This window comes from Cavia porcellus, unplaced genomic scaffold, assembly GCF_034190915.1.
Source record: "Cavia porcellus strain 051 isolate PalLab524CR breed Dunkin Hartley unplaced genomic scaffold, mCavPor4.1 scaffold_37, whole genome shotgun sequence".
Classification (NCBI taxonomy): Eukaryota; Metazoa; Chordata; class Mammalia; order Rodentia; family Caviidae; genus Cavia; species Cavia porcellus.
The window spans coordinates 7,270,132-7,291,416 of NW_026947520.1; the positions used below are offsets into that span (position 1 = coordinate 7,270,132).

The 21,285-nt window shown below is 36.5% G+C and overlaps 1 long non-coding RNA gene across 1 annotated transcript; it reads right to left on the bottom strand.

The window, feature by feature from the left end:
* Positions 1–1,405: 1,405 nt before the first annotated feature.
* Positions 1,406–16,216, bottom strand: LOC134474729 (uncharacterized). The gene is made up of 4 exons (XR_010045583.1): positions 16,030–16,216; positions 8,014–8,143; positions 6,246–6,445; positions 1,406–1,818 (listed from the first exon to the last, which is right to left on the bottom strand). It is a non-coding gene; the product is annotated as an uncharacterized LOC134474729 (long non-coding RNA).
* Between the last annotated feature and the right edge of the window lie 5,069 nt (positions 16,217–21,285).

Genomic DNA, 21,285 nt, shown 5'->3' on the forward strand with positions numbered 1-21,285 from the left:
GATACATGTTTGTGAAACAAGGTTTAAGAGCACTCCATGCCACAAATTATGTCAAAGATGGAAACAGCCTTCAAACCAGTCACATGTATCATGTATTGTATATGTCCATGAGGATATGATCTGGAAAATGGAAATTTAATTCTTACCTTATAAAGGCTTGGTTCACTCTTCACTTCATGAACTGGACTCTTTGCTGCCAAAACATTCAGTTAATGCAGGGTAATCAGGACTGACTTTTGAGATAAAAAATTGACTGGGGATGGAGGAAAAAATATGTTTCTATGTAGAAACTGCAGATGAACCTGTAGACTCCACATGTACAAATGAAGTCACCATATAGTGTCAAGACACAGAGCTGAAGGAGACTTTGTGGAATGTGTTCCACTTTGCATGTTGCTGAATCTGAATCAGGAAGAGGACAGGGCACTGGGGTCCCCACTGCCAGTCAAGCCTCATGCCACAGGCCTGAAGAGATCAGGTTGAAGCCAGTACTGAAGTCATGTCACAGACTTCACAAGTTTCATGGGAAGACTCCAACTTCAACAGATAACATCTAGTCCATTTGTATCCAGCTCAGAGCCCCTGGCACCAAACTTAACTTCCTAGCCTTTAGGATGTTTCCTTGTGCATAGATTCCTGCTGTCTGCAGAAGTCATCCAGCAACCAGGCCCAAATTCTAGGGGCCTTCATCAGCAGGGGACACTCAGTCCAAAATATGGCAGCAAAAATATAAACGAGGACCCCATATAATTAAATGTCCTGATCTCCCTATGCCTCTTTCCAGATCACAAAGCACACAGCCCTCCTGCATCACCCAATAGCTGGTAATGAAAGACCAAATATTTGAGACTGAAGGGAAAAGGAAAGTGATCTAAAATCTGAACTGATGAACAAGTTGATACATGCCATTTTTGTTTTACATATGGGCTGATGAAATTCTCAAGGGCATTACTGCACTTAAAATGAGGTTGCTCTTGTCTTTAGAGAACAGGGATTGATTACCTGTATTTTTTGCAAATTTACTCCTATGTCCATTAGTAGAGTGGAAATGTACTGCAGTGATTTGAGGCTATGTACTCTGGACATGATTCCTAAACTCCAAGGAGGGATGGGTGAGAACAGGCCAGGTCTTCTCAGAGTTTGAGATGAGGCCAATGGTTTTACTGCATTATCAGGAAACAAGGTCTGATTTAAGTTTTCAGGACTGAGATTGGAATTCAGCATATTTATACTGAGCTATCTCCACAGTACCATTTTGTATTTGCAGACAGGTTTTCTCTATGTTTCCAAGTTGCCAAGCCTGGGCTTAAATTGAAAAGTTGAAATCATCTTGCCTCAGGTTCCTGGACTGCTTAAATCACATGAAATCACCACCTTGCCTATGTCTGAATCATTTTATTTTAAAAAATGATAAAACAGTAAGATAAGGGAGTAAAATTTGGAATTACATTGTAGAATTTACCAGCAATATTCTACCTCGGAATCAAGTGTGTAGAAATAACTGCCTCAATGTATTTTTCCTCTATTAGAGAGTAATATTTTACACACAGTGAAACATACACATTACATTTAATATATATTTATGATTTTGGAATACACTTAACTGTTTATGAATGTGTTTACTAACAGTGCTACTAATTACAGACATTTGAATAATGACCACGGTAAAATCAGGATCTTGTGAACCTCTTGTCTCTCTTCATTTCTCATCCTTCCTTGCACTTAACCTTCTTGTCAGGTTGTCACATCATATGATAGCCCTCTGATGAAGGAAACTGAGATCCATGATGAATCCAAGTGACATTAAATTCATGAATGCTACAGAGAATGGAACATGATTAAGACTTGGTCAACATTTATTTCTGAATTATATTTTAATATCATAAAATGCTGCCAAAATGCCACTGTGGAACATGTGCCTAAATGGAGACTATGAGAGTTAACAGTGCCATGCACCAAATACTGGACATAGAGGGGCAAAAGTGGTGTATGAAATTCCTTGCCTGAAATTTTTTTGCTAGGTAAACTTAATGCTAAAACCTGGGCATGAGTGTGCATGCCTGTAATCCCAGGGCTCAGAAGGCTAAGGCAGAAGTATTGATGCAAGTTCAATTCAGCTTGGACTACAAATTGATCCTAAGGCCAGCCTGAACTACAAAGTGAGCCCAAGACCAGCCTGGACTAAAGTGAGCCCAAGGCCCACCTGAACTTCATAGCAAGACCATTTCAGACAAAAAAAAATCTAATGTTACAATGTGAGAATCACCTTATTCATTGCACACTGCTGACTGTTTTTCTGGTGTCACAAAGTGACATCATTTCCATCATTCACTATTTCTATTCTGGCAATCGTATTCCGGAATTATCCTTGAACCTTAGGAATTGTATGACATCCCAATTCACTTGCATATTCAGGATTCTGCTGTTTACAAATGACTGACTTAATATAAGAGGAATGGTGTTTACATTTGTATAAAAGTACACAATGTAGGGGCTGGAGATTTACCAAAGTGGCAGAAGTGTCTGCCTTGCAAGCTTGCAGTTGTCAGTTCAATCTTTGGTACCAAAGGAAAAAAAAGGTACATGATGTGTGATAGGCAGTAGGATTATACATCTTTCAGGAATGGAGAGAAGCAAGAAATAGAGGAAAAATATAAATAGAAGATGTTAAGGCAACAATAAAGAACTTAGACCCACTATACACATAGATGCCTTCCAAAGATGAACACTTGCATTATGTGCTAGAAACAGGAGCTAATGCAATTATACATATTTTAAATCTGCTCTTGTAATTATCTTATCATAAACACACCTACATAGATGCATGTCATAAAAACTGGTGAAGGACACTTCTGAATGATCATTCTAGAAAAAATAGAGACAGATCCAAGTGGAAAAGAATGCTTTTGTGGAAAACAGGTGTCATCTATGAAGACAGTATCAATGAATCTAAAATGTGGGGAAATATTTCAGAATCCTTGAATTATCTTTAAAAAGTGTGATGTTTTAAAAAAGTAACACTACAGACAAATAGATCAGCTTCTTATGTGTGACACTGAAACACAAAATGAATATGATTTGGGATATCTCCATTTTCAAGTGTGATCTCTGGAATATCTATGAATATGTATTGAAATCAATTTTCTATGGTATTTCTACAGGTTTCAACATGAATAATTTACAAAGTATTTTCAAAATAGTCACTTACATAAGTGCAATTTTGCTTCATAGTCCTGGTTTTCACACATTTCACCATACCCACATTTACTAAGGACTTGCTCACCTCACATACATAGGCTGTGGCCACAATAGGACTTCCTTTTAGAGGTTAGCATCTATCAACAGATTTTTTTTTTTTTTGGTACTAGGGATTGAACTCAGGACCTCTCATTTGCCAGGCAGGTGTTTATGCTGTTGAGCTAAATCCCTGGCTATCAGTGGCATTTTTTTTAATACATGTTTTTCACAGTTACTCCACAATATGTGGGAAATTTAGTATTTATAAAATGAAAAATCTTCAAGAAATCCTTCTTACACTGACTGTATGAATGGGCTTTCTCAACTGTGTGTATTATTTCCTTAATTGTTGACTTATTTTGCATTGAATGCTTTTCTTCATTTTTGGAATGCATGGAGTTGCTTCCCTGTGTGAATTTTTTCATGTCATTACAATCACTGGAGCTGGGAACATTTGTTGCATTGCTTACATGCAAACATTCTCCCCATTGTGTGTTCTTTCTTGTTTTTGTCAGTGACTGTGTGAACTTAATGCTTTCCTAAATTGCTTACCTACATAGTTTTCCCTCTGTGAATTCTTTGATGTGTTTGCAAGCTATGGCTTTGGCTGGTAGATTTCCCACATTGCTCACATACAGAAGATTTCTCCTTGTGTGGGATCTTCTATGTCTAGAAAATTTGGATGATCAGCAGAACCTTTCACAAAAGTCTTTCATAAGGTTTCTCCTAACTGTGAACAATTTTATGGACAAGGTAACAATACTGACCGGAAGGTTTTCCACAATGTTCACCAACATTGAGTTTCTCCTTAGTATGAGTTCAGACAGGTATTTTATAACATGTTTATGTACTGAATGTTTTTCTAAATTTCTTGAGTACAAAATATTTTTCCCTAATTTAAACTCATTCTTGTTTCTGTCAGTGACTGGTTCTGCTTTTGCATTTGTGATGGTATATCTTACCATAAGCATGAATACATAGATACAGGCTATAAATATAAGCACACTTCTGAATACACACATATAGATCCTTCTTGATAAACTGATACAGGAGTTATAGATCATGGTGGGAAAAATGGTCATGAGATAAGTCAGTGTTATCCATCTAGACAAGACATTGATGAATCAAAAACATGCTAAAAAAGATTCAACGTATTTAAATTTTCATTAAAATTGTGATTTTTCATTAAGACTAAAGAAATGTGATTTATTAAAGATATTTAAGTGTGATTTATAAAACAAGAAATAAGAACATTTTAGGACAATGCTATGTTTGAGGGTGTTTTCAAAAAAATCTATGCATATATATTGACAGCAATAATTTTATATTATTTTAACAGGTCTCCTCTATATGAGCAATTTTCAAAGTATTATCAAAATAGTCATTACATATGTATGATTTCACTTAACTATTATTATTTTCACACATATGACAATAACCATGAATACTGAATTCTTTCCACATTGAATGTATAGACCTTGGACACAATATGATATCATTTAGAAGGTTAGCTCCTCTGTCAGCTGAACTTTTACCAAATATTTATCACATGTAGTTACTCCCCAGTGTGAGGGGAATCTTATGTTTGCAAAAGGAAACACAGTTGCAAATCTTTTCTACACTGCCTAAATACATATGGGTTTTACCTTGTGGGCCTACTTCCTCTATTCAATGAAATTTTTGTGCACTGAAGGCTTTCCACCACTGTTCAAAAGTATAGAATTACCACACAGAGGAAGTTCTTTTATGTAGTGACAATAGCTCTGGTTTTCCTATATTACTTCCATTCATAGGATTTCTTCCCAGAAGGATCTTTTATGTTAATGAAGTGAGAATTTATCAACACATCCATTTATTCATTCATCATATAGATACTGTTTTTGTACAGAGTGAATTCTTTTATATATACAAAAGCTACTACTAAAGCTGAAAGACATCCAAAAATGCTTATGTAAATAAAAAGATTTGTTTTCAGCACCTCTGCATACTGAATTCTTTGCCACATTGTTTGTATCCATTGTGGTTCTACCCAGTCTGAGTTCTTTCATGAGTAAGGGTACCATTTTGACAGAAAGATATGCCACACTGCTTACATACATATGGCTTCTCCACAGTGTGAATTCTATCATGAGCTTTAAAACAATAAGTTGTACTGAATGCTTTGCCTCATTTGTTGAAGAAATAGGGTTTCTTTTTCTGCAAAAGGGTGAACTTTTTCGTGTATAAGGTTACCGTTTTGACTGAAATATTTCAGACACCCCTCACATACATAGGGTTTCTACCAGTGTGAATTCTTCCATGTACAAGAAAGTTACAATTTTGACTGAAAGATTTCCCACATTGTTTGCATATCAAGGTTTTCTCCACACTGTGAAATCTTTTATGTCTACTTAACAATCTTCTGTGTCTAAAAGATTTTCCACACCACTTACATACATATGGCTTCTTCTCAGAGTGAATACTATTATGTACTTTACAAATCAGAGGCTCTACTAAATGTTTTCCCACATTTGTTGCATACATAGGGTTTCTCCCCAGTGTGAATTCTTTCATGTATTATAAGTTTATGATTTTGATTGAAAGATTTCCCACATTGCTTACATACAAATGATTTCTCCCCAGTATGAGTTCTATCATATTTTACATTCTGAGGTTCTCATGAATGCTGTTCCACTTTTTTTTGCTTATATATAGTTTCTCCCCAGTTTGAATTCTTTTATGTCTTTGACAGCTACTGCATGTACTAAATCAATTCCCACATTGCTTGTGTTCACATGTTTGCTTTCCAGTGCGGTGTTTTTTATGGTTTTTAAAGGAATTGCTGCAAGATAATGCATGTGCACATTTCTCCGTTATATGGTTTTTCTCTCCAACATATTTTGTAGCATTTTTTCAATATAGTATGAAGGCATGGAATTATTCTCTTAGTATTTTTGTACATATGAGCTCCCTGAACTGTGATTTCTCCCATGGTTTTGAACACTGTTAGGTTTTGACACTTTTCTTACCTGAAAAAATTTTCTTCTCAGGGTGAGTTTATTCCCTAAGATCAGAGCTGTCCTCCCCACATTGCCCATATTGACAGAGTCTCTCTCCAGTCTTTCTCATTTCATGCTTCTGAAAGGACTGGAAATCACTGCAGGTCTCTACATCTTCATTACATTTATATTGCTGCTCTTCAATTCTCAAATAATTTTCTTCATCACATCTGTAAAGAAATACGAAGAAAGATATCAATCACAATGAAAGAAGCTCTACATTAACAATTCAGATTTATGATGACAAGTTTCTTTTGATGCCTGCTAAGTAATTCTGCTGGTTAACTGACTCACTGCCCTGCAGGACTTCTTACAAAGTAATATTTATTCTAAAGAGGATGGTTTTCATTTTGAAATTTTCATTTAGTGTATGATTCCACTACATAATATTATTTTAGGAGATTGGTAGAAATGACTATCAAATATTGATTACTTTTTTAGCTCTTTGGGTCTTCATTCTCCCCCTTGTCTATTTAGCAGATCATCTTTCTCATCTATAGAATGTACAGATGTCTGGTCTTGTGTTATCTCTATTTCCTTTTTCTCATCAAATATGCTTTAATTTCCATTTAAGAGAAAATCTGTGATATTTTCATTTCTTTGTCTGACTTATTTCACTTAAGGTCCAACTCCTTTTGTTTCTTGAAAAATGACATCATCTTCTTTGTATAACATATTTTTTTTTCAGTGTAGAGCGTTAAACACAGGTCTTCTAGGGAATTACATTTGCTGATCTAATATTTGTTTTTTAGATAGAGATTCTCATTGATCATGAACTTGCTCGGGCTGAATTTCAAGTTGTCATCCTGATGATTCAGGCTCTCAGAATACTGGGACTGCAAGAATGCATCACCATGGTGAGCTGACCCTACATTTTCTTTATGCAGGCATCTAGTGATGGGCATCTGGGCTCTTCACAGAGCTCAGTTACTGTGAGTCGACACTCTAAATGCCCTCTCATATGCTGCATTGAACAAAACACTGGATTGACCACTAATGTTTGATGATTTTAATGTATTTCACAATATACTGAATCACTGCACATAATTACACAGTACAATCCTCTCAACAGTCAGGAGATAAAAGCATGAGGATCAGTCTGAGTTTCAGGTTTGTATAAGTTACACAGTAAGTTCAAAATCAACCTGAACTACAGTCTAAAATCATGGATTAAAAGTAAAAATGTATATATGGATGGATGCAAATGTGGAGTAATATGAAACATTATTGTACTTTTCAGACACCTGAAATATTGATTACTATTCTATTTTATTTTATGTATCCATGAACAATGTATGAGAAATCTTTAACATGAACAGCTCAACATTCTACAGGATATTTTCAAAATACTTGTTATAACAGTAGCATTCATTTGCATTTTACATCCTGATTTTATGTAAAAAAATTTTAGATCATGAAAGTCTCAGTATTCACATATATACATAAATGGATATTTTGAAGATGAATTTCAAACAAAATTCAAAATTTATTTCCTGCATATCAGAATACAATATTTAATTTTACTCCCATACAGTTTCATGATATTGATTGTGGAGGCAATTTTCAAACTAATATATTATACAGTGTCATTTATTACATACTATCAGCACTATGTCTGATTCCTACATTCAAATACTCTTCTATGGATTCCTAGATAATACAAAATAAAATCAAGTTTTTCTTTTGATATTTTTCTTAGGTTAAATAAAGTGTAACACGATCTCATTGCTTCCAGTACCTTTGTTGTAGTAGTTGGCTCAAACACTGAACTTAAGGAATGTTCCCTTTCTCTTTTGTGTGTTGATCAGCTTAGATTTCTTGAGCCATTTTTGTCCTCTTCTTTAATTTGTTGGCTACACCATATCTTCCTGTATTACAGACAGACATTTTACAAAATTCACTATAAATTTACATTAAAACATGACTGATTCCACTTATACTCATGGTATAATATAATTGGGCATGAGATTACAAGCAAATGTTATAATTATCAATTATATAAAACTATATTACTGAGAAATAATTATTTCTGCTTATATAAATAAACAAAAATATCATCCTTACCTGTAGCATTAATATTCATAGATATTTCCCACATCACATCTCTGTAGAGATTCTTTTGGGATTCATTCAGCAAATCCCACTCTTCTGGGGTGAAGTTCAGAGCTACATCTTCAAAAGTCACTGTCTCCTAAATAATGGCAATTGCCCTGAAGTTCAGACACACTCAACCTGCTTTTTCACAGCTCCTGTCATAAACAGTCTAACTGAAGGTCATTATGTAGTAACTGCATGTCATCACCATCAATCCTAAAGTACATCCAAATATAGTCACTCAGTAACATTCATGCTAGACTATTACACCCTGTCAAAATGATCAAAGAACTGTAGCATGGATTGTCCTGCAGGGCCTCCTATACTATACTTTTCTCTTGCTTTAAAGCAGAGCTCAAAGAGGGAGCCTGCAAATCGCCGCTCACAAACATCTGGTTATTCATAGCAATGTGTTCATTTTTCTTGCATACAGCATTTAGACTCTTGAAACTGGTTTCATACATAAATATTTAGTAGAATATAAAAGGAGGGTTATGAATTACTAAAATATAAATGAAAATTAAGGTTTATTGAGCATTCTATGGACAAGGAATTTATAAATTGTAATTATAAACCTATAGTTCACAGATACCAAATTGTATCTTTTTACTTGAATACTAGAAGTTCTATTAGGGAGTAAAAAAAGTTAATGTGGAAAAGAATATATATGAAATATTTAAAATACAATGAAAATTGAGGTATAACAAGGTAACTGGTTACTAAATACAAAAGGTAGAGATTCAGCCCATTTTTGTAGTACAAGTCTGTTACCCCAGCACTTGAGAGGCTGATAGAAGAAGGAATTTCAGGATTGCCCTGTGCACAGTGTCCAGTCTGGTCTATGCAATAAGGCCAGTTCAAAGTGAGGCCATTCATCAAACTCCTTCACTGAATGAACATTAAAATTAATTTATAGCAATTTACCAATTACATCTTTGTTCCAGGACTATATCTTGGTGGTACGAACATCTGGCTGACACATGTAAGGTCCTGAGATCAATTTCTAACACCAAAAAGAAACAAACTAAATATACCTTTGATGATAGGTGAAAGTTACAAAAAAAAGCCTACAAAATTTCAATACTTGGAAGCAAGGATATATTTTGCATTATAAATATGGGAAATGTTCAAATTTCAACATTAACATCAGTGAAAGATTCACAGAGAATGACAAATGGGTTGCAGGAAAGGAAGAGAACCTTCAATTCAAGTAGAACATTGTTTCATGATTGAGCCAATGCTATGTGTCTCAGGAATAAAGCACAATGTGTTTCATTTACATTCAGAGACAGACAGGCATATCTTTATACATCTAGACTGTACACTCTCCTTACATATGTGCATTGGAGAACACTGAAATGGGATAGAGAAAAAGGAATGATTGTATAATTTATACTAAAAAACACTCAGTTAATGACACAGTTTCCTCAGAAGAAAATCAAGCAGCAAAGAAAATGAAAAGAAATTGAAATCTATGAAGATGGGGATTAGTCAAGAAAACACTGATTGGGAACACAATACAAAGATTTTACTTATAGAGTTAAGATCAGTGAGGACAAGTCTATAAATATCAAAAAGTTATTTGACTCAGGAGAAATAGTGAATAGAAAAAAAAATGTAAATCTCGTTTGTAAAAATCACCAAACAGTACTGAAGTGTGGAAGAACAAAGTAATTCATTAACTCAACACTCAGCTCCTGAATTCCACAAACTCCTTTACTTATAAGGTTATGAAATTCCACAGACTTTTTTCTAAAGTCTAGAAAACACTTTGTGCTATGATGCCTGAAAATACACACTATTGTTTTTGTATTAGTTACTTTTGTGTGCCATGTAAATATGTATCAGATATAAACAAGTGGATTGCAAATTATGAGTATTGTACCAAGTACAATTCACATTGACATAATTTCAAAAATGCGAAAACCGTTTATGAAACTGCTATAAAAAGCACAAAGTGCATCACTTAGCATGACTTTTTAAACAAATTCCAGTAACTATCAATGGATTATAATAATTACATGATCAATGGTGCTTTTCCCCTCTGCACTCAGAGCAAAAAATTATTTTACAAGGCCAGGGATATAGCTCAACAGCACAGTACCTGCCTTGAAATGTGAGATTTTGAGTTTGATTCTCAGTTTAAAAAAATTGCATGTACATGTGAATTCCCTACTTCAAAGAGACCAATATGTGGGTTTAACAGGCACAAGTTTAAACCCCTTTGCAACTAGTGCTTTTCAGCATTATTTAACATTCCATTATTTAAATTCTTATCATACATCCAGCTTTTAGCACTATGAACTGTAGAAGCTAATGTGTTCAATAGTTTACTCATTTATCACACTACTCTAGATATAAGAGAGTAGTTTACACAAGCCTGGCAAGGGTCCTAACAATTACTTTCATAATAACCAATGCTAAAATGTATGTTAAAATTTGATTATGTTAAACTTTATAAAAAATCATTATGTGATTTTTAAACATCCTAAAATGACTTTTAATTCTGAGGGTGTGTTCATTAGTTCTGGAAATAACCATCATTCCAATGAAGCTTAATGTGTAGGACACAATCTGTATTTTTAAGATTTCATATTTTAACTTTCATTTTATTTAGCATAGTTAGATGTCTCTGCCACTTCCTATGGCTGTGATAAAATATTGATCAATGTCACCTGACTTTACCCTCCATCACAAAGGATTCCAGACTTATGAAAACTAACCCTAGCAGGAAGCATAATGAGAGCTACACGTAGCCTCACCCTCAATTATTTCCTTGTTATGAGGCAAGAACATAGCATAGTAAATTTACCATAATATCCCTTTCCTTCTCAATGGTTGAAAGTTAATTTCTTGTGGCTTAGTAATTTTTCCAAAGTAATGTACTCAACTTGAAACTCCTTATGCTTAGATTTCTACTGTCATGTTTTGTAAGTTTGATGACTCCAAGGTTATTAGGAAAGACATGTCTGGATATAGTTTCATATGGTGAGGAATCATGATCTATGAGATTACATCTGGTGCATGGCCCCTGCTTCCCAATCTCAGTCTCTGCTGAAGAATCCCCACTGGCAGGTTGAAGATTTTATTTTGAGAACATGAGCAAACCTGAGGCCAATGTCCTAAGGCAATGGCAAACATCTGTGCTCATGCTCAAAAAATAAGAGACTTATTTTCCCTTTAATATCATACCCAGGACATACTGGTGGTTTTCAAGCACAAACAAAGTGAGTTATTTCCCATGTTATATAAACCAGTTATGCACAAAGAAGTTCATAGCTTTAAAAACGGAATGGGATATTCATACACATTATGAGATGCACCCCAAATAGTCATCACAAAACATTAATCTTCATTGGCTAAGAATTCCTTTCATAGATATTCTTCATATGTAGTAATTATTTTCTGATTCTCTTAAAACTTCACAGGAGAAAAAGAATACATTTTACCAAAAAAAAAAAATCCTACAGCTACCAGAGTCATTTCCTCAGAAGGAAAAGATTCACAAAATTATCTGTACATGAGACATAATCTTCCTTGTCATATTCAAGTGTACTACATTATACTCATGGAATTAAAGCAATAATTTGTATCATGAAAAAATCAAATAATCCCAAATTTCATTTTTTAAAAGGGAAAACTAATCACAAAATATCCAATGTGAATTGTCCATTTTTCCTGTGCATAATCTCCTTCTCCACTTTACTTGGGTATAGGCCTAGGTGCCCTGCCTAGTAATTTTTATGCACCATTCACCATTTGGAACTCTTTCTGTGTGCTCACACAACTATGTATGTAATCTGTACTCTAGTAAGTCCTAGGATCCTTATAAACTCCTCTCCCTTTAAAAAGCTGAAACTGCCAGAAGTTTGAATCCTTCGGAGGCTGAATAACACTACTGAACTGAAATTATAAACCTGAAGCTTTGTTACAGAGATGTCATTAAAAGATATAATACAGAAATACTTGTTATGTCTAACCTAACCCTAATGTCTAACCATCAGCTCAGTTGTGCCAATTTAAAATTTCCATTTAATCTTCTTGACAGGGGATACATGTCAAGAAATATGACCAGATTGGACTACCTCCATAGAATAATAATAATAAAAATCCAGGGGAAAAAAGACACAAAACACCCACAGTAGTGTATGCATTGACAAAAAGCATTGCACTGCTCTCCTCATAGAGCTTATCAGGAGAAACAGATGAATACAGCTCCCCAAATTGGAAGCAAGTGGGACAGAGGACAATATGAAGACAATATATACACATGTACAGAGGACAATATGAATACTTGGAAGGAATGACATAAAAGTGATATTTGAGTCTCAACTGGAAAATGACTATATCAACCTAAATGTAACTGATGACAAAATGCATTGAATAAGCACAAGAACAAATGTGAAATGCCAAACAGCATCACTAAACATCAGATTTTTTTCAACATGCAGAAAATGAATGCCTTGATCTTTATTTCAGATATAAAAGAAATACAAATTAATAACACAACACTAAATATCATATGTACCTTACTGAATGCAGGACACTTTGAATCATTCATTGTTCTCCCATGGTGTCTTTTTGTGGAGACCACACAGTTATCTGGATGTCCCCTGACATGAGCAGTAAAGCTTTGCATTGTGCCATGTATCAATAGTAGAAACTATGCATCAACATAAAAGTTCAATAAAAGTTTAATCCACAAACATTTTCTCTTCAATATCTAAGGGCCACATGGACTGTAGAAAAGATAATCTGGTGTGGACATAAAACAACAATGTACATCTCTTATTGAAAAAATTCTCAATCACTTATCCAGGGTGGCCTTGGTTTATAATCACTGTAACTCTCCCAAGTGGCTGGTATTATATCTGTAAACCTTCATGACACAGTGTTGTTTACTTTACCCCAACACTGAAACCTTAGTGAAATGTGATGACATAAAAATTAAAACACTAATCCAGGCATAGTAGTGCATGCCTGAAACCCCAGAACTACAGAAGATGATGCATGAGACTCTGAGAGTTTAGGACAGTGTGAACCACAGAAGTAGACCCAGTGCTCTACACCAAAGTAGAGGCACAACAATATATCTAAGAAGGTAGCACATGTCTGTCAACATGTTACAGGCAGCTGAGCTAGTTAGAATTATTACAGGCAGTCAGTCAGACAGAGCTAGGCACTCAAATTAGCTGGCATAGAGGACCAGATTTCTAGTGACTTTGGAGAAGCCACACACCTCTTACTCTGGGCCAGATCTCAAAATAGAAGTAAAGGAAATGCAGCCACACCCTTAAGTATAATCCTTAGGAATTAGGTATGGATTGAGAAGCAAGGAATCACCCTCCTACAGGAAGAGTCACTGATTCATTAAAGAATGCTTGCTTGCCAAGTGACTGGTTTCCCCATTTGTCCCTGATTTAGTCAACTTATCTGAAAAATTAAACTTATTGGCTGACCATATCTCTTTCACCCCTCATGCCTGCCTGCCTTGTGATTTCTCATTCTTCCCTCTTTAGACTGGCCTCACCTCATGGTTTTACTCTATAAAAATGTCTACAAGGTACATCCTTTGGCAACCTTCTTAGCAGCCCTTCTCTCTCTCAGACAGAGGCTTTCTTTCTCTCAATAAATATTTTTGCTTTTAATCCCATTCTTTATAAAATTCATTCTTAAAATTCTGAGAACAAGAGCTATACTGGAAATATAGTAGGTTGATAGTTTCATTCTCCTATATCAAGCTCAACAGTCAAAGTGCTGGAAAAGTCTAAACACTTCTTGCCACCTCGGGCAAAGTAGTAAGACCACTTCTCCAACTGCAACAAAAATTTTGTTTAATTAAAATATTTTTTCAAATTTGGGAGGTTGAAAGTGGTGGCCAAATTTCTGAGGTCAGTCATTGGACAATAAGAAACACCATCTATGCCTTAAAATGTATGGTGTCCAACAGAAAAACTTTCCCACGCTACTTTAGCTAGGATGTCTAACATATTTTCAAACCTCCAATACTAGTGTATTAATTTCCTATTTACATCAAGACGATTATGCAAACTGATCAGTAGACCAGTAGCAGTATTTGTCCATGACAAAGATTCCCTTTTTTCTATATGCCTGTGACTCTTTTCCTACTCTTAGTCCTAGCAAGTAGACTTTCCTTTAGGGCAGTCATACAAGCTCAGGCTCATCTAAGAAATCCTTCACTGTTCTGGCTTCTGATTGGGCCTCCCTCAACATGCCCAGGCTCCCCCATTTCCTTTCAGTCATCTTTGCTCCTTCTCATTCAAAAAAGCCTTTTGTTCTTAATCTTGAATACTCATGCAGATCCTGACTCTAAATATACTTCTACTTCAGCAAAAAGCTCATCTCAGCCTGCAAATTTTCTCTTATTGAGACAGGGTCTCACAATGCAGTACACTATGGCCCTGAGCTCACTTTAAAGACCAGACTTGCTTAAAATTGCAAGGATCCTCCTGTTCCACCTCCTGAATACTGGGATTAAGTTAATATGCCACATCCCAAACATGTTTCAAATTTCAGGCCAATTTCTAAGCACAGTCCTAAGGCTACAGCCATTCTTTCAGAAGGGACACATTTCCATTTTCATTCTCATATTTATCACATTTCTACATCCTGGTAAACAACAGGTTGCAGTGTTTCTCAGGGTGGGATTAACATGCACCACCTACAGGAAGTTGTTCTCTGCAGGAACTTTCCCCTCAGGAGCACCCCACAAATACTTCACAGCATTCTAAACTCTGAAAATCTTTGCTTCAGTAGTTAAATGTAAAATGTTTTCATTACTTAACTTAAAAAATAGACACTAGGAAAGGAAAGGGCCAGAGATAAATTTGCCAAATTAGTAGCTTTGATAAGAATTAAAACAAGACTAGACCGTGACCTAGGGCTTTGAATCAGCAGTGAATTTTCTCCCCCACAATAAAATGCAGATTCCATTCTACTAGCAGCCGATGTGCAGCTGCTAATTACTAAATTCCTGAGATAACAGAAAGGTAAATACAAATAGCCAGTTTATTTCTAAACCCTGTTTCCTGTAGACCCCACAGGCTGAAGAAATGGGTTAGAGAACCTGGTCTCAAAGTGGTTCTTTTTTCTGGATGCGGTGACCCAGGACTATAATTTCCTTACATTGGAGGCTGATGGAGGAGCATGACCCAGAGCTCAAGGTCAGGCCTGACTACATAGATATGCTCTGTATCCAAACAATAAAAAATAAAACAGAAAAGAAAGGAGAAATGTAAAGAAAGATACACATATAGGTAGGTGGAGATCGATTTTAAATCCACAGAGCCATGTGTAGCTGGCCAGCTGATTATCCCCATGAGAAACATTCCTGAAGTCAAGGAGCTATTCTCATTTCTCATTTTGGCTCCAGAACTTGACAGTCAGTGTGGTGATACTGTGTGTTCTGATTATGTGGTAATATCATTTCAAGTAGAGTTCTCAGAGAAGGAATTCAGATGACAGTTTTTCCTTATTCTGAGAAGAGAACTCAGGATTGCCCCAAACTACTTCACTCTTCAAACACAGCTGTACCTGGGGCTGCCCTAAATGATGCTCTAAGCTTGCAATAATTCTGCCTATTTCCTTCCAAAACTCACACAATTCCATCCCATTCCCAGCTCCAGTACCAATAAGTTACCATTGTGATGCTTGAGGATTTCCAAGGATCTTTTGCAACCCTCAGTAAGAAGTCACAGGAACCAGAGATGTAAGCTCAGCTCCAGGATCTCATCACCAAACTCTAAGTAAGCACTTCTGCAACAGGACTGGGAAGAGCCCTCCTCCCTTGGTCCACTTGATTGGGTGAGCAGCCAGCCCCAACTTTATCAATGATTGGCTCCTGGGCCCATCTCTCGCCTGTGATGTCACTGGCAACCGCAGGATTAATGTTTCCATTTAAAGGCTGTACTACCAGCTTTTCAGAGCTCACCTGGGTTTCTGAAAGGGCTCAGCACACTTTCCTGAAGCTGGGTCCTAAATATTCCCAGGTGAATGTCCTCTGGAAAAACCAAGTCCTTGAGGAGAGAAGATTACTTGCCCAGGTCAGACCAGGAAAAACTGGAATGGGTAGGGGCTAGTGTTAGGAATGAGGCCATAAGCTTTATTGCTCTGATTTTCACAGGGACTCTCTCAGTCTGATCATTTTCATTGAACTATTTAATATGCAATTAGCAAGAGAAATCCATTACATTGAAGAACCTACACAAAAATATTAACAGAATTCTAGGAAAAATAAAGATGAAGGAAAATCCAACAGGCCAGCTGTTTCAGAAAAGCTTCATACTCTATCCTGTGTCATAACTAATACCTAAATTTTGAAGATACACTAGCCAAGTATGAGGTTCACAAAAATTGCTGAAACAGAGTCCTGTACTTGATCCACTTGATCACTTTCTGATATCAAGTGTGGGATACAGAAACACTTTAAACTGGAAGTGAAAACATTTTTGGCATGTATGAATATACTCCACTCTAAGGTCATTAAATTAGAGCATTATTCTGTCACCTAATTGTTGACTTGACTTCATATCTAAGGTTGGTTTTAACCAAGCCATCAATTTTAGATGTAAAACACAGACAGCATGAAAGAAAATGTAATGAAGCTGAAGTAGGAATTTCCAGGCTGGCAATGGTACCTGAGTTGGGATCCCAGGGCCTGGCACAATTTCCAGGGAAAGGGCATGTTTGCCTCTTGAAGCAATGCAGCCAGGAATAAAGGCCAGCTATTACCTTCTTGAAGGTAGCTGTCTGATCTTCATTTCTTTTCCTTCTTCCAAATGAAGTGGTTTTACTTTCCCTTTCAATCTTGCAATCTCTAAGTCCTTATTTTTATGAATGTTACATTCACTCATTTACTAAAGGACAGTAGTAGAGTATGCACCTCTACCAGTAAGTAGGTCAGGTAGAAAATCATTTGACTTTTTTATGGATTTCACTTATTGAGCAGCCAAAAATTTTTTTCTTTTCTTTTTTACCTTCTAGTGAAATAAGTAAAATATCTCTCTTTAATTCCTGTTTTTGTACACAGTGACATTCCTTGTCCTTTTTAGTCCCAGGGCTCAGTTTTTACCAAATTAAAAAGTTCAATAATTTTCTGTGCAATGATTACTGGAATGGCTATTGATAATAGTCTTGCTCTCTACATAATAACAATGCCTCTTGAATAAGAGACTTTTTAATAAGTGTGCTGATTGAGTTTTTTAATTACCAATCATATTACAGGACTTTTGTTGGATCATTGATTGGCACTGTCTGCAATCTCATTGTATGAATGCTCACTTTATATGCTTTAATTTTATAATTTGGACAACTGTTTCAAAGATGACAATATGTAACCTATTAACTAGTGATATCTTACTGTATTTTTTTCTTGAAATTCTGTATTATTTGTACCCTTTTACTGCTTTATTTTTTTTTATTTTATTTCTTTTCTTTTTTTTCTCTTTAAATAAAAAAAATCATGTATTTAACCAGATTTAATGTGATGGGTGTATTTAATATCAACTTCATAAATTTCTGTTTCTAAGCATCAGGCTTCTGAGCCCCTAATTCACATCTTAGAAAAGATTGGAAACCTGGCACTAGCAGGTTCCTTATGAAATTCCAGCAGATTAATTGGCACATGGTCTTTGTTACAACCTCCATATTTGCAAAGGCACTTTATTGGTCTTAAAATTAAATAAATTCTGTTATAAATGCACTTTGGATTCCTGAGTGTTTTTGTACTTACAAGAAGAGATGGTACCTGAATTTTTGCCATTCTGCATTTGTGTTACTGTACTATCACTGTGAGAAAGTATCTGAAAAATTCAGATACTGGAAATGATATATTTTAGTGGAGGTGTATTTTTGTTCATACATTCCAAAGATCCGACCAGGGTGGGAGTATTAAACAGAGCACAAGAGCTTAAATCATATTGGTAAGATATAGGATAATACTCAAAGTAGGTACTTCAAAAGAGAAAGGGTCCAAGCATACTAAGTGTGCCTGTGTGTCTCTGTGTGTCCTTCTTCCTGTCTAGGTGTCTGTGTCTGTGTATGTGTCTTTGTCTGTGTGTCTATGAGCACACATAAATTCTATAGTCCCATCAGGAATCCCCTTGCCATTCTAACTCTGCACGGATCATGGCCTGTGTTACAGTGCAGCATAGATCCTCAGTGCACTAAAGCTCAATATTCTGTATTCAGATGGTTTTTCTGTCTTGGTGTATACTGATCACACTCACTGTGTCTCTCACACAGTGGTACACAGCAGGGTCCTCAGGTGCACAGAGGGCAGCTGCTACAATACAGGCTCTTTGACTCCTCTCTGGAGTTGAGTGCATTGTATTGAATTAAAGCCTGTAGTAATCACAAACTCCAGATCCTGTGTGCACAAATCATTTGGACCCTAAATTGTTCAGGAGTAACAAGTAGGAGACAACACAGGATGATAACTTACAATGTTATATAAAAAGCTAAAATAAAATTAGTGCCTACTGATTAGAAATGCTCTGTACTGCTGCCTTTATCCAAGTTGAGCACTCTGAAATGGGATACCTGACATGTCTTAGATCCAACTCAGATGGTACTATGTCCAGCTCCCACCTAATCTGTCCCCTTTTTGTCACCTATCCATCATTCCCAAGGAATCACCACGATTGAAGTGTTGGGATCCAGAGAAAGCCCAGAGTCATTTAGCAGGGCATCCTTGAGAAGGAAGTGGCCTCTACAGGGGGTTTATGCCTGGCTTTCCTGACATAGTCTCAGTGTCCATTTTTTTTGAACAAGTGTATCTATTCTGGGACACAAGGCTGACATAAGGGAAAGCTACTTTTACGGGGCCCTACAGCTTCTTCTGCTCTGTGCCCTCCTGTTTCAAAACCAGTGTCCTCAGGGCCTTTCTTCATGTTACTGCAGTCCATTCAATGTGAGAATTCAAAAAAACACATGAAGTTGTAAAATATTTTAAATTGCACCCTGGGTTTCCTACAGTGTGCACTGGGGTCCTGGAAAATTATCATCCATCTGTGAAGAAAATGACTTCTCTAACCCAGACTCCTGCTTGTGTTGCCAAAAGAAAACTAGAACATTTGTGGATGAAGGAGTCCTATATTCCCCTGATTGTCCCTACCAGGGCTCCTATAGAAGAAAGATAAATGAAGGATTGCCATCTTTACAGGTTTCTAATTTTACATCATGAAAGGATCCATGTCCTGGAGGCACATGTCCATTTTTTGGAAGCAGCTCTTGATTGAGGTGCAGGGTAGGTCCAATGCCAATTTCCCTTATGCTCTCCCACTATAGACCAGGACCTGTCTTGTTCTTATGCATGTCATAGAGTGTCTCCTACACATGGCAAGAGGTGACTGAATATCAGCATCTTGGCCCACTGATCATGGTAATGTGGTTTCAGGGTCATCAATTGGATGTAGCAGTTGCCTTGTGAAAGAGTTCACCTGCATGTGGAAGACCCACACTCTACAGGACACATTCTAACCAGGAAGAACACAATGCTGGTTTGGTGGGCTCCAGATACTGTTCTTTTCTATTCATGACATTAGAAATTAATATAGACCTGGACACAAATATCTTTGAGTTTGTCAAGTGTGTGATCAGTTGGTTCAAAGAACATGTCTGGCAGATGTGTTCTTCTGGGTCTGTGACTCTAGCTGCATCTCATGGCAAATCTGGATGTCCCAAATACCCAGATGAGAAAAATCTTGCAGTGATCACCAAGGGGTGAGGCAGAAATGGGCTTGAGGCTTTGGGGGCTCTGAGCATTTTGAAGGAGATGGTGGAGGCGAAGGTTTCTCAAGGCTGTCCTGTCTTCTCTTCTGTCTCTGCTGCTGTCTGCAGGTTCACTGAGTTCTCTCAGATGAACCTGGGTCCTGCAGCTCTCTCTGATCTTGTCCTTTTTCATTACACTGTGTTCCAGACACTGTGGGTGGGATTCAGTATTTGCTAGGATTTCCTATCATGTGACACTCACAAGAAAAGTCTAGGGATTTGGATTGTTATCATCTGACAAACATTCCCTTCTGTGGGACAGCTCATTTACTTTCATTTATTTCACCTTTAAACTATTTTAACACATAAGGATGATATTTGAAGGCTGGGTGATTGTTTTCTATTTGTTATATTTTATCACCATATGGGATCTATTTCTGGAAATGTCCTTCCTGAGCACCTTCCATCTGGTCCAAAGTCTGTATCCATTTCTCAATGATCAGCCCTGTCTTTCTCCTGTCAGGGCCCTGCATGATATTTATTAATAACCCCCTTAAGATTCTGAGAGATTCTGGAGGTAACATGTGATCTGTGTGGTGCATAGAAGCATGATGTGACCTTTTCATGGAATTCTCCTCTCCTCCAGTCATCCACCATCTCCTTAGCAGTGTTCCCTACTCTGGTTTTGAGGCTCCTGCTATACCAGATGGCAAGACTCCACTGGGGTTCTGGATATCTCAACACTCTTTGTTAATGGGTTAACATTCAGTCTGCAATTTTATTTCTCTCATTGGTTAATTAAATGAGCAATGTTGTTTTATCCAGATTCTTGTATATTTGAATATGGGAGTAATAATTTTCTATTCATTTACAGGTTGAAGCAAATGCTAGGTACAACTGCAGTAGCAAAATTTGATGTCTTGTTTGAATCAGGGTTCTAAGATCAATAATGGAAAATGGCGTTTGCACATCCACGCCTGAACACACAATAACAGAGAAAGAAACAATCGGAAATTCATTAAAATTTTATACATTTCAGGGATCTGTTTTTAGCTGGAATTAAGAAGATCCATCAAGGGGGGTCTGGCTAAATCTCAGGTGATGATCTGCTTTGGAAGATGTCCTTGTTTTGGCATGGAAACAACAGATGGACCTGAGACATCACATCAGGAATAGGAAATTCTGG